The 12,100-nt window shown below is 43.8% G+C and overlaps 1 protein-coding gene across 3 annotated transcripts in view; it reads right to left on the bottom strand.

The window, feature by feature from the left end:
* Positions 1-12,100, bottom strand: part of PLD1 (phospholipase D1) — a 224,071-nt gene that overhangs the window by 196,322 nt on the left and 15,649 nt on the right. For 2 of the 3 annotated variants that reach the window (XM_023213447.1, XM_023213450.1), the window contains exon 1: positions 10,171-10,698. The exons of the other annotated variant lie outside the window; for it this stretch is intronic. The gene's annotated coding sequence lies outside the window, so the exon portion shown is untranslated. Of the gene's footprint in view, positions 1-10,170; positions 10,699-12,100 lie in introns of those variants that run through there. 3 annotated transcript variants of the gene reach the window in all.

Genomic DNA, 12,100 nt, shown 5'->3' with positions numbered 1-12,100 from the left:
CTTTGAAACTCGCTGTAATAGCGTCACGACTTTTCTGCAAATCTGAAACAAACATAATTTTTACTTTTTTATTTTTTATTTTTAATTTTTAGATGGAGTCTCACTTTGTTGGCCAGGCTGGAGCGTAGTGACGCGATCTCAGCTGACTGCAACCTCTGTCTGCCTGGTTCAAGCAATTGTCCTAACTCAGCCTCCCAAGTAGCTGCGAATAAAGGTGTGCACCACCACACCTGGCTAATTTTTGTATTTTTAGTAGAGATGGGGTTTCACCATGTTGGCCAGGCTGGTCTCAAACTCCTGACCTCAAGTGATCCACCCACCTTGGCCTTCCAAAGTGCTGAGATTACAGTCATGAGCGAACGTGCCCAGCCCAAACATAATTCTTAAAAGGCAAATATACAATAGTACATTTTCTAAATAAGATGCTCTGATTGAATGTGGTGTTTAGAGATGCTCCAGAATTCTGCTGTCTACATCCCTGGACCCAATCTCTACTCCAATGCCAGCCCAGCTGTCTTAGTCCATTCAGGCTGTTATAACAAAATACCATAGACTAGGTGGCTTATAAACAACAGAAACTTACTTCTCACAGTTCTGGGGGCTGGGAAGTCCAAGATCCAGGTGTTTGCAGATTTGGTGTCTGGTGAAAGCCTGCTTCCCCAGTGGCTGCCTTTTCACTAACCCCTCACTTAGTGAAGAGAGTCAGAGTTCCCTCTCTGGCCTCTTTTATAAAGGCACTAATCTCATTGATGAGGGCAGAGCCACTGTGGCCTAGTCACCTCCCAAAGGCCTCACCTCCTAATACCATCACCCCTTGGGGTGAGGATTTCAACAAATGAATTTGAAGAAGACAAATATTCACAACACTGCACTGCCCTGAAACAAAGCAGTTTGAAAATCACTATCAAGGAAAACTGGAACATAGAATCATTATAAAAGGCAGCCCATTTCAGGTGGCCTGGCAGGATTCTGCTGCACAATTCAGTCCTGCCTTTGGGTGACTGCATTAGACTATAAACTGTGGGGCTGGAACCACATTTTAGACTCACTAGCCTAGGCCTAGTACTGTGTTAGCACCAAAAAGACTCTGTGCTTGATAAATTCTTCAACACCATCCTGAAAAGGGGCTATTGCAAATACAGGATGAAAGCTTTCACTGCCAACCTTATTGGCCTTCCAGGCAATGGATCTGCAAAAATTACTTCACCGTTAGTCAAACCTACCCCATGTATCTGGTGAGATCAGATAGGATGAACATATCCAACATGTGTTTCTGGCATGCCTTTCTTTTTGTTACTTCTTTGTTTTTGTTTTGAGACAGAGTCTTGCTCTGTCACCCAGGCTGGAGTGCTATGGCACGATCTCAGCTCACTGTAACCTCCACCTCCTAAGTTCAAGCAATTCTCCTGCCTCAGCCTCCCAAGTAGCTAGGATTACAGGCACTCACCGTCACACGCGGCTAATTTTTGTATTTTTAGTAGAGATGAGGTTTCACCGTGTTGGTCAGGCTGGCCTTGAACTCCTGACCTCAAGTGATCCACCTGCCTCAGCCTTCCAAAATGTTGGGATGACAGGCGTGAGCCACCGTGCCCAGCCTATGGACTGCCTTTCTTACAAAGTGATACACATTTCCCTAGTCCCCATGACGCTACCAAAAACCACCCCTGGTAGAACTCAAAAAAGATAGGAAACAGGAGTTTCCCCAAATCAGTCTCATATATGTTATGTTTAATTGATCCATTCTATCGCAGATTATACACCCACATGACAAATAGATGCAACTGAAACAAGTTTTTGCAAGCTCTCTGAAAATGAAAGGAGGCATTCACATAGAAAGCTACAGATTTTATTTCTCATCAGTTGAGAGCAGCATTTTGCTCCAAATTGCAGTAATATCTCAGCAATGAATCACTGTCATAAAAACAGCAACATCTGTGAGGTCAGAAAAGAACAATTAGGAAAACAAATGAATCGCTTGGGAACCAAGGTTCACACTAACATCATATATTTATATAATAACTTGGAAAGGTAGTCATTCAACAAGTAGTTAGTGAGCACCTACTATGTGTCAGGCAAGTCCTTACTCTCGTAAAGCTTAAGTTCTTGCGTAGAAAACTCAGTAAGCAAGAAAACGAGAAAAGAAAAAGAATTTCAGATGGTGGTAAATGCTAGCATGAAAATAACCCTAGGTAAAAGGCTGGAACAGGATCAGGTAGCAAGCGACGCAATGTGGACTGTGAGGTGAGGCAGCTTTCAATGGTCAGAGAAAACCTTTCCAAGGAGATAACATTTGACCATTTTGTCGTTGATCCAAATGACAAAAAAGAAGCAAGCCATGCAAAGACTTGGGAGAAGTGTGCTCCAGGCAGAGGGAATAGCATGATTCAAAGGCCCTAAGATGGAACAAAGCTTGATGTGTTCTGGAAACAACCTTCCTAACAAACTCTGGAGATAGGCAACTGTAGTTCAGAAAGGTGAAAAACAAGTTTATTGAGGTTACATAGACGCTAAAGTGGAAATGAAACTTAGCACACCTGACTTCTCTGATAGTCTCCCTGCAACACACTAGCTGCCTCCCTAGTTAGGAACCCAGGCTCCAAAGAACTGAGCATGAAAAATCAGGCTCTGGTATGAATGACAGGCCAATGGGGCAAAGAGTGGCCCCTGATTACCAAGTTTCACAGGATCAGAATTTGAGTACAAACATAAAAATCAAGGCTACCATACAATGTGGCCGGGGTCCAGCAGCCCAAATGACCTGATTCTAAGCAAGGTACACAGGTGCCAGGGCTGGAGAGCAACAGCCCACAAGAGGGGCCCAGAAGGCACATGGGGTGATCATCAAACTCCCAAGGGAACTTACAAAACACTACTTTGAGTCCCATTCCTCAAGAATCTAAATTTATTACATATGTGATAGAACTTGGAAGTTTGTATTTTAAGAAGTTCTCAGGTGATTTTGTTTAGCCAGACCTTGGAACTACTGTGATGGAGAAGGAGGAAGGCCAGCTCTTCAGGAGGTTGCAGGGAGAATTCTATCTCTAGAAAAGGATAGAATCAAGGGTTAAATTGAATACAACTGAGACCCGTACCAGACCAGATAAAAGACACAAAGAGATAAGAACATAGCGTAACTATGTGTATTCCTTTCCCCCCAAGCGCATCCCCAAATTCAGAATCACTGTGACAGTTGAAAGAAAACTGCATGACAAATCTCTTTGGTCATTATGAGAAAGAAAGAGGGGGGTGGAGAAGCTTGGATATCCCCCTTGGGCAAAGCCAGTGGTGTGCTGACAAATGCTTAGCAACCAGGTTGGGGTGGAGGAGAAACCCTAACTGTAGTGTGTGCCAATTTCCACTGTGTAAATATTCCTGGAAGGCCAAGGATCACGAGGTCAGGAGTTCGAGACCAGCCTGGCCAACATGGTGAAACCCTGTCTCTACTAGAAATACAAAATAAGCCGGGCATGGTGGTATGCACCTGTAATCCCAGTTACTTGGGAGGCTGAGGCAGGAGAATCGCTTGAACCTGGGAGGTGGAAGTTGCAGTGAGCTGAGATTGCACCACTGCACTCCTGCCTGGGCAACAAGAGTGAAACCCTGTCTCAGAAAAAGAAATTCCTACCATGGCCACTTCTAAGTTACCAACATGATATCACTAGAACATGCAGTTTGGGGAAGACGTGCAGTAGGTACAGTATTTTCACCATATAGAAATAATAGACATAAATAACTTAGCATAGAGAGCAATACATTTAGTAAAATAATTAGTAAGTCAGAGGTGTGGGTATTTATTATCTTTTAAAAATAGTTTTAACATCACAGGGATGTTAGTGCCAAAAATATACTTCATCCCCAAATTCTGTACTCCTACCTTACTTCTTACTCCAAAGCCGGAATAATGGTGCCACTTAAAAAACAGTATCTAAAACTTCATCTTCATTTTTTTCCCTATTCTTAGCTCCTTTGGTTAAATTTCTCACTTTTGGGTCTGCATCTTCAGAGAACCACTGCCCTACACATCTGGAAATGTTTTTCTGCTCTAAGTCATGAATCTCCAATCCCAACCCATGGCTACCTACTCAAACTCTTTATTTCAAAGGACTCCTTCATCAGAACTTGGGCAGAAAAAGATCAATGAAGTGAGTACAGCTGTTTACCCAAAATGCCACAGACTGTCCATTCCACATCTACACATTTTATTTTTAAGAATAGTTAAATGGCACCACGGAGCAAATAAATAAGTAAAACATTAATTATAAAGACTTATTTTCTGGAAATATCTATGTATTTTTAATAAAATGGATTACACCTTCTCCCTTCATCCATGTACCCTGTCATTCAGCTCACATCTATTGTACACTACAATGGACACTGGAGACACAAAAATGACAAAAACATAGTCTGTGACCTCAAGAACCTTGCCCTCTCACAGGGAAGACAGTCAATAGAAAAAATAACGGCAAATCCAGTGATTCTAATATCACACTACATATAAAATCCACCCATGGAAAGCGGCATAAACCAAACTAGACTAGACTGTTATGAAGATCCCAATCAGGGGCGAAGAGTTCCCTTGTATCTTATTGTCCACATGCTTTGTTGATTAGCAACCATTTAAACATTAAGATCCCATCAAGATAAACCAAAGGAAAGATCATTTGCAACTGCTTATGATATTCTGAAGGCATCGTCCAGTGGTAACACACTGAGACGCAGGCTTTTTGTAAAGAACTGACAAAGGTATTAGCTCCATGCTTCCTATCTATGGCCCTCTGCCAATGCCTCGTCTCTGCACTTGCTTCTCCCCTCCCTTTCTACGGCTTTCCTTTTCCCCGTGTTTATTCCTATTCGCCTTCATCTAAATGTGCCATCTGTAAAAGCCTACTTTGAAAAAGATCATTGTTAAATTCTCAACTCTTATTTTCCTGTTCTTAATATAAAGTTCATAAGTTTATGGCCTTAGAAGTGTCTCTCTCTTTCTTAACAAAAGAACTGACTAAACCAAGTTATTTTTATTTCCATGTTGATTTTGGCTGATTTTCTTTTGTGCGTCAGAGGCTTCCAAAAGGTTCCCAACTCTAGATCCAAAAAGTTCAAAAAATGATTGAGTACAGAATAAAATCTTGCCCTCATCCAGAGGGGAGCTGAGGGTCATGGGCATTAGCAGCAACGGGGGAAGCAATCCAGGATTCTGGAGCCCTAGGAAGCAAGACCTCCCATGACCCAGTCGGCCATCACGTGGGCCCTTATTAGCAGATTAGCTCTAGTATGGTCATAACAATCATTAAAATATTGAAAATGCTTCCCTCTGGATTGGCAAATAACACCCAACTCCTCCCAAACACAGCCCTGGCCTCCCAGACTCTCCCAGGATCCCTGGCCCAATCTCCTCACAATCAGGGAGTTAAGGGCTGGCCCAGAAGAGGATCTCCAGGACCCTGTCCCAGTGCTTCTACCCTTGGACATACCCATGTTCCACCTTAACTTCTTCTTCCGAAAAATAAAGGACTTGAACAGATTGTCTCAGTTGCACTATAATTGCGATTATGTCAAAGAACACAGACAAAATGGGAATCAAAAAACCTTAAAAAAAAAAGTTTGTTAGGAGGATGGAATCACAGGTTATGTTTTTTTCTAAACAGACAGCAATGTCAAAACTCTGGGTGCAAGCTGCTGGAGATGGATCCCCAGCTCTGCCATGTGCTAGTTGTGGGATCTCACTATGCCTCAAACTGCCTCATCTATAAAATGGGCATAGGCCAGGCACAGTGGCTCACACCTGTGAATCTCAGCACTTTTCGAGGCCAAGATAGGAGGACCATTTGAACCCAGAAGTTTGAAACTAGCCTGGGCAACATAGCAAGACCCCATCTCTACAAAATAAAATACAATAAAACAAACAAAAATAAATAAATAAAATGGCCATAATAAGATTACCTACTTTACAGGATTGTTTGAGGGTTAAATGTATTCAGGTTTGTAAAATGCTTAGACAAATGCAAGGCACAAAGTAAACACCATGTAAGTGTTTATTAAATAAATAATTGATTTTATTCTGTCACTGTAATGTTTGCTTAATAAATTTAAAAATTAAGAAAGTTTTGCAATAGAAAAAAAACCTGTGACACTACGAAACACTTATATAACATACACTTTTGCTTAATAACCCAGCACTAAAACAGCTGGGGTCCAGATTTTACACTGCAGTGTGAATTTAGGGAAACTAACACACTGGAATGTGTTCCCACTGAAGCATAAGATGTGATTTGTATGATTCTCTTTGTAACCAGAAATGTCACAGGCTTATGGGAAAGTTAGGTTTACATGTTTCTCATTTTAACCCTGCGACAACTTTTAACCGCACCCCACCCCCAGCAAATACATTTTATTTTGTGGTGCTCAGATTTAAAGGATCATAAACATAAAACCAAACCTTGCAGAGTTACAGCTTTTCTTGTGAACACAATGACTCAGCCTAACTACAAGTTTAAAGAGACATATCTTATGTGTTGGGTCCCGTATCAATCTTTAGTAAATACCTGGGACGGACAGAAAATTGCTACATGTAGTTTCAAGTTTGATCAACACTGCCTTTAGTTACTAAGAAGGCAACATTACCTGAGTTCAAGCATAATTTAGATAGGTACTATTGCACTGCTAAAGACAACAACACTGACAATTGCCATTTTTCTGATAGATACTCAGGAGAGGAAATGATCAATAACAATAACTGCCTTACGTGTTCCTTCCTCTTGATAGCTAAACCCCACAATACCCTTAGACAAAAGTTTAAATACATCACAAGTTTATTCTCAAACAGTAACGTATTAGGCCTTTCCTGCTGTGGATAAGATTTGTTAAACAGTCTGGCTATGGCTTTTTACCTTTTCTCTTTTAAAAGTGCATTTCTTGGCTGGGTATGGTAGCTCATGCCTGTAATCCAACACTTGGGGAAGCCGAAATGGGAGGATTGCTGGAGCCCAGTTATTCAAGACCAGCCCTAGCAACACAGTGAGACCTCATCTCTACAAAACAAACAAACAGACAAAACTGGCCAAGGGTGGTGATGCACACCTATAGTTCCAGCTACTCAGAAACTGAGATGGGAGTATCACTTGAGCCTGGGAGGTCAAGACTGTTGTGCCACTACACTCCAACCTGGGCAACAGAGTGAGACCCTGCCTCAAAAAAAAAAAAAAAAGTTTAAAAGGTACATTTCTCTAAAGCTATGAGAAGGAACTCAAACCTTGCTTAGTGATAAAACTAAAGCCTGCAACACAACCATTATCATTAAAATGTTATTAAAACCCTGTAAGAAAGATGAAGAGTCTTGTGGATGGATGGTGATGACAGTAGCACAACAATGTGAATGTATTTAATGCCACTACATGTACACTTAAAAATGGCTAAAATGGTAAATTTTATGTTGTGCATATTTTACCACAACAAAAGTGAAATTAAAAGAAAAAAAATTTTTTTTTAAAAATCCTGTAAGAGAACATTTATATGCTGTTGGTTGGAACGTAAATTATTTCAGCCACTGTGGAAAGCAGTTGCAGATTTCTCAAAGAACTCAAAACAGAACTACCATTCAACCCCGCAGCCCCATTACTGCGTATATATCCAAAAGAAAATAAGTTGTTCTACCAAAAACACACACACATTCATATGTTCACCACAGCGCTATTCACAATAGCAAATGGAGTCAACCTAGATGCCCATCAACTGCGGACCGGATAAGAGAAAATGTGGTCCATATGCATCATAGAATACCATGCAGCAATAAAAAATAACACAATCATGTCCTTTGTAGCAACATGAATGCAGATGGAGGGCATTATCCTAAGCAAATTAAGGCAGGAACAGAAAATCAAACATCGCATGTTTTCACTAATAAGTGGAAGGTACTACAGCTGCTGGGGAGGCTGAGGCAGGAGAATGGTGTGAACCCGGGAGGCGGAGTTTGAAGTGAGCCGAGATCGTCCCACTGCACTCCAGCCTGGGAGACAGAGTGAGACTCTGTCTCAAAAAAAAAAAAAAGTATAAGGTAAACATTGGGCACTTATGGATATAGAGATGGAAACAATAGACACTGGGAACTACTAGAGGTGGGAGGGAGGAAGGACAGCAAAAGTTAAAAAATTATCAGGTACTATGCTTACTACCTGGGTGATGGGATCAGTTGTACCCCCAACCTCAGCTTCATGCTACATGTCCGTGTAACAAACCTGCCCATGTACCCCCGTATCTAAAGTAAAATTTGAAATTTTTTTTTTAAAAAAAATGACAGTCCTACTTTTCCTTCGGAACAAAAATAAATTAAAAACCCTGTAAGAGTTAAAGGTAAATAAAATTTGTAACTATGTTTTTAATTAAGAAACACTAAGTAATCATACAACTTTCAAGAAGCAGGGTTCCCCACCACCTAGTTATAAGTAAGTCTACAAACCTAAATGAGCATTGTACAGCACTTACTATAGTTCATAATTATTCTGTCATCAGGGACAAACATTGTAAAGACACTTTTTCCTCAAAGCCTTAGCATTCGTTTTCTCTTTGTTTTTTTTGTTTGTTTATTTGTTTGTTTTTTGTTTTGTTTTGTTTTTGAGACAGATTCTCGCCCTTTCAGCCAGGCTGGAGTGCAATGGCACGATCTCGGCTCACTGCAACCTCCGCCTCCCGGGTTCAAGCGATTCTCCTGCCTCAGCCTCCCAAGTAGCTGGGATTACAGGTGTGTGCCACCACGCTCGGCTAATTTTTGTATTTTTAGTAGAGGCAGGGTTTCACCATGTTGGCCACGCTGGTCTCGAACTCCTAACCTCAGGTGATCCGCCCGCCTCAGCCTCCCAAAGTGCTGGGATTACAGGAGTGAGTCACCGCGCCCAGGCAGCATTCCAACTTTTTATATGGATTGTTAACTCTACTGGTTCTTGAGAAGCCAGACTGGGCGCTTATACAATTAGTCCAAAGATCCCCAAACAACATTTAAAGGCTGTCTACAAATTCAAGCTAAAAGACTGTGTACAAATTCACTTGTGTGTCACAAAACATTTAATATCGAAAGAGATTCTTATTCAAATAGGCAGTGTATAAATGTGGTGTCTGTTAACAGTTCAAATGGCAGATTCCTTTCCTTCTTTAAGTTTTAATTGCAACACCACGAATTAAACCATTCAACATGCCTCAGAGGTCTCTGGGTACCTAGTCTCTCAGAGGTCTTTGGAGGCCCACAAAGGCTTATCTTAACTAAAATTGGCAGGGCTGGCTGATAAAGTTAATGGAGCTTCCCATTCTGGAGACAGACTTAGTGATAGTCAAACGAAGAAACTGTTGTGGTCTGTTCTTAAAAAGCTACTCGTATTTAGTGCTTCACAGAGGAAGTAAAGAAGGCAATAATCCCAGATGAGGAGGAGCAAATACAGGCGTGGCGGTAGTTCAGGACTGAGTCTACAAGGGCGGTTCTCAAGGGCGTCACAAAATCCTATGCAAGGCTTGGAGGACCGCACTCCTGGATCTGAGCCCTAGGTCCCAAATACCTTGAATCGTACTGTGACGAACAAGACCCTTTACACACGCCCTGCTGCTCGCCCCCGGCCCCCTCGCCCCGCCTCTGAGTGGTCACATCACATGGCGGGAGCCGCGGACACCCGCGGCTGTGACCACACCCCCGGGACAGTGCTCTGAGGGCTGGGCTCAAAGCCTTGGGACGCGGCACTTCCTGGTTGGTACGGGATGCTGGTCCCATCGCCCCCACCAGCCCAGTCATGCCACCGCGCACCCGAACCAAGGGCGCCCGGATGACCTGGGGACACCACACACACTGCACCCGAAGCGCCGCGCCGGCGGGGCGGGGCATCCTGCAGAGGACGCCCGGGCTTCAGCCTGTAGCCTGCGCGGCTGTGCGCTCCAGGCAGCCGTCCGCGCGGCAAAAGTGCATGCCAGAGTTGTCAGCTTTCACCCTGCAGGAATTCCACCCGAAGCCGTGCAAGGGAGGCCCTTGGGGATCGCTGGGGAGTCCGCTGCCGACTCACTCACTGAAGTCCCGTCCAAGTTGGGCGGGGAGCGGCCAGTTGACCGGGTTGGGAGGCAGGAGGGACCGAGGGCGAAGGCAGTGGAAACCCGGCTCCCACAGGCGCCCGGTGATCCGGGTCTCGGCGTGGCTCCTACCTGCAGGGCGAAGGGGCCGCTAGCACCTGCGCGTTGGCGGCGGACTCTCCGGGCTCGCGTGCCACTGGCACAGCTGGAGCTCAATGGGAGGGAGGCGGGCGGGAGGGTGCTCTGCGCTGCGCGGCCGCCAGGAACTCTCCGCCCGGATTCGCCCGGGATTCGCAGGGGTGGAGCGAGGCGGTGCCGGGTCCCGAGGCGTCGCGGTGCAGGCTGGCGGCCCCAGCGGGGCAGGTCTCGCGGCTGGGCCTCTGATTGCCCGCTTTCCTTGTTCTCTCTTTTCCCAAAGTTTCATAACTCGACCGCATTACACTAGGGCATGCTCGCTAGCAGGACCATTATCAGGTCCTCTTGAGCCGCCAAGGGCCAGCCACTGTTGCCAGAGCTTTGCCTATCATATCTATTCCTCGACTACTGCGGATAGTAGCCACAACTGGTCCAACTTGTAAGTAAGGAATCCGCAAATCAAACGGCTAGATAACTTGCCTGAGGCGACATAATTAAGAGACTGGAGCTTTGTTGGCGTCTTTATAAGACTTACACCTCCTTAGGGAAGTGTTATCGCCAACTTACAGGTAAGGAAATGAAGGTTCAGAATCATGAAGTAACCAGCCTGACGTCACACAGCTTAGATGGAGGGGGACGGGAATTTGTGTCCCGATGTCTCTAAAACTGGGTGTAATTCAGAAATCTTAGTATAAAATAATAAATTGGGAGCAAAACAAGGAAAAGACCCAGTCCGCCTATGGAACTGTTCAAACACGGCAATTTTGCTGTTTTTAGTCCACTTAGAATGAGGTCTTAAGAAAAAGAGAACCAGTTGTCATGTGGCTTGAATAAGCCGCCCTTTGGGAATGTAATTTTGAATATAGGCCAGTTCCAACCTCATTACACAATATTGCATCCCGCCAAAGCCAAGGGAAGCAATGGCCTCCCCATGCGCCAAACTGCTAATAACGTCAGCCACTTTAAAGCATTTAGTAGATATTACACAACTGAGACTGGCCAAGTTACATAATGTCTTACTGCACACATGGTATTACATGAAATGAAAAATATAATATACCAGTCCAAATTAGGGGAGGGGGGCCAAACTATAGTCTGGAACTCAGTTTTCCTGTAACCTACGGTTGCTCAGCCCTCCTTAGACCACGTTTTTGTCTCTTGAGCACGTCTTTTCCTAATGATAGAAGAGTCACACAGCCCTCACTCTTTCCTTGTTGACATAAATGATTGATGTCTTTTGAATCCTATGATACTGACAGATTTTTACAATTAAACACATGGCTCTCTGAGCAGAGTATTGCCTAAGAGGAGTTTAGCAAGTTTCAGACAAGCATGTTACTGGAAGGCAGAATACCCTCTCTCCTCCCCTCTTTCTCAAGCTTTATTAGTCGCAGATGGTCTGATAAGTCTTGTGTACACACGTAACCACATTCTTACAAGCTTGTCTTTAGAAATTATAATGCTTTTGGTTGAGAAGCAGCCGTCTATAAAATTGCATCCCAAATTCTTAAGTGTCACTATGAAAACATTTGGCACCTGCCTCCAACAATAGGTCTTTCTACTAAATCTAATTAGAAATAAAATTATCTAGGCCAAGCGCGGTGGCTCACGCCTGTAATCCCATAACTTTGAGAGGCCGAGGCGGGTTGATTACCTGAGGTCAGGAGCTCAAGAGCAGTCTGGGCAACATGGCCAAAACCCGGCTCTACTAAAAATACAAAAATTAACCGGAGGTGGAGGCGGGTGCCTGTAATCGAAGCTACTAGGGAGGCTGAGGCAGGAGGATCACTTGAACCTGGGAGGAGGAGGTTGCTGTGAGCTGAGATTGTACCTCTGCATTCCAGCCTGGGTGACACAGCAAGACTCTGTCTCAAAAAAAAAAAAAGAAAGAAAGAAAGAAAGAAAATTATCTAAGTGCCCTTACAGT

The sequence above is a fragment of the Piliocolobus tephrosceles genome, chromosome 2 (genome assembly GCF_002776525.5).
Source record: "Piliocolobus tephrosceles isolate RC106 chromosome 2, ASM277652v3, whole genome shotgun sequence".
Taxonomy (NCBI): Eukaryota; Metazoa; Chordata; class Mammalia; order Primates; family Cercopithecidae; genus Piliocolobus; species Piliocolobus tephrosceles.
The sequence above is the reverse complement of the archived record's forward strand: the minus strand, read 5'-3'. Positions and strand labels throughout refer to the sequence as shown.